The sequence below is a fragment of the Engraulis encrasicolus genome, chromosome 5, assembly GCF_034702125.1.
Source record: "Engraulis encrasicolus isolate BLACKSEA-1 chromosome 5, IST_EnEncr_1.0, whole genome shotgun sequence".
Taxonomy (NCBI): domain Eukaryota; kingdom Metazoa; phylum Chordata; class Actinopteri; order Clupeiformes; family Engraulidae; genus Engraulis; species Engraulis encrasicolus.
Genome location: NC_085861.1, coordinates 20,600,752 through 20,603,251, shown reverse-complemented (window position 1 = coordinate 20,603,251; position 2,500 = coordinate 20,600,752). Strand labels below are relative to the sequence as shown.

The 2,500-nt window shown below is 37.4% G+C and overlaps 1 protein-coding gene across 1 annotated transcript in view; it reads right to left on the bottom strand.

Annotated features, from left to right (window-relative positions):
* Positions 1-2,500, bottom strand: part of tsnare1 (T-SNARE Domain Containing 1) — a 274,201-nt gene that overhangs the window by 26,734 nt on the left and 244,967 nt on the right. The window lies entirely within an intron of this gene.

Below are 2,500 nucleotides of genomic sequence, written 5' to 3'. Positions count from 1 at the left end.
CATAATAGACTATATTCGTCAATATCAGAGGTAATAATAATCTTTTAAAATAAAATTAATTGTCTGGAAAAGTAGTATTAATAAGAATTAAGAGGGTTTATTTTTCAAAATGGTATCATTAACCCTCTGGTGCCCGCTGGCGGGAAATGTGGAACTTCTCCAAAAACACATATGTAACTCTGTGAGTTTTTGTCATTCAAACATATAAGTGACAGGGGGTGGGGGGCATCAGAGGTGTTACATGGCCATCTAATTAGTATTCAACTAAGAGACACTCTGGCTGGACTTACAATTACATTTTCACACTTTGTATGGAAACAGCAAAACATTTCTAAATGCTCTACTCTACCTTTATGCAGCCAACACTTTTGTTTACAAGGTTCAAACTTCAAAAGTCTTGAGTGTATTTAGAGTGTGTTTTCTTGCACTGTTTGAAGACCTCTAAAACCTGTTTTTTGTACAGTTGTGTTTAAACTCAATTTAAATAAAACTTGTATGTATTACATTCACTTTACTGTCATATTCTTTTTTGTTAGGCTTTTCAGAATACGACCTCATGTGCACCTTTTTCATAGATGTTTACAGTTAGTTGAAATACTTGAAAAAAGTCAAGGTGTTGCAAACTGCCCCAAAGCCTAAGACGCCTTAGACTCCAGAGGGTTAATTATGAAGCAATAGTTAGAGCTGCACATTGCATGCCATCATTACATTACATTACATTACATTTCATTTAGCTGACGCTTTTATTCAGAGCGACTTACATTTACTATTTTTCAGGGTATTGGATAGATTCCCTGGAGCAATGTGGGGTTAGGTGCCTTGCTCAAGGGCACTTCAGCCATGGATGTAGGTGTAGGGAGAGGTCAGGTTGATTTGAACCTACAACCCTCAGATTCAAAGACCAACTCCCTAACCGTTAGGCCACGGCTGCCCACTATCATACTTGCTACGTGGCATTTGTAAGTCTTACTCAAAAGCCACACAATTTGTGTATGCTGAAAACATACCCTGACTCCAAAGTTGGGATGTTGAAGTTGGGACACTACGGGTAGGTAACTTGTGAACAACAACAAAATACCGTTTCATTCTACTCTTACATTACATGGAGAATAGTACACAGAAAATGTATCAACTGTCAGGAATGTTGAAGAGGACTAAATAAAATACAAATGAGGGCAATAAACGGTCAATTACATGAACTGTTGAGATGCTCTTATATAAAAACAGTTCTTTTCTGGTCTTGGACATGATTTAAACAGCTGAAATGCAGCATTGGCCAACTTGACAACAAACAACTCAGTTTCATGTCTGGCCTGGGTCAACCAACCCCATCTCTCTCTTCCACTTGCTTCCTGTCTTAATGACTGTGAATAAAGGCATAATAGCCCTTTTAATTAATTAATTAAATGAATGAATGAATGAATCAACCAATCAATCAATCAATCAACTAATCAACCAATCACTCAATCCAACAAACACAAAACTCTACTCTTCTACTCAACTAATTTCTACTCTAACCCCCCATACAAACAACCCTTTGGCAAAATAAAGGAACATAATTTCAGCTATAGTCAAACACTGCACTTTAATCATGTACCAGGGACAGTGAAATACAGTCTAGCCACTCACAGACGTTTTCAGAAAATAACTGCGTAAAATTGTGAGAAAATGAAAGTCTGTAGTCTGCTGTTTGGGTGTTAAATTTACATGATAGGCACACTGTGAATTGCAATTGAAAGTCACGCTAATGATGTAGCTCAGCATACACATAATTATAGACTCTTACATGCCTGTGATTACCATTCAGTCTTAAAAGTGCGCGGCTCCTCAAACATTCAACATTTTCACAGCCCACCCAGCCGGCATAGTTTAGGGTTGAAAGCCTCTTTGTTCTGGTTAAGCAGCACTTTGCAAACTAAATGAAGTCTTGCATCAACCAGAAAGTAACAGCGTTGCTGTCTTGTCTTGTGGAGGGCTGTCGTTATAGTGATCTTCAGGTCTGGCTTTGAAATAAAAGTGAAAAATCGAAAACTGCTATAAACCAAAAATGTGCTTGAAAGCCATCATTTTCCATTTTTAAAAGATGTATGTAATTGCAGGGTTTATCTTCTTATCACCAAAGATCATCTTTTGTAACTCTAGCTGCTTTTGCAAAACTCTTCACACGGATAAAATAACCTCACACCAAATCAACAAAACTGTGCAGAATTATCACAGACCCGAAACATGGTTTACTCAACTCTACACCAAGTTGTAAAATGAAGTGTTCATGTACCAAATCAATAACACACCAATCACATTACTAGTTAGGCTTACAGATCGCAGCAACTACACACAGACCGTAAGAATGAAATATGCAATTTGCCTGTTGGTTTCTCTATTCACAAAGGGTGCCATTTTCAGAAGGTTTGAGACTAGCAGTGTCTTCATCATTTGGGAATTGAGCGTACAACTAAAGCAAGAGTTGTGTTCACAGTTATTCATAACAAGTGTTGTATAA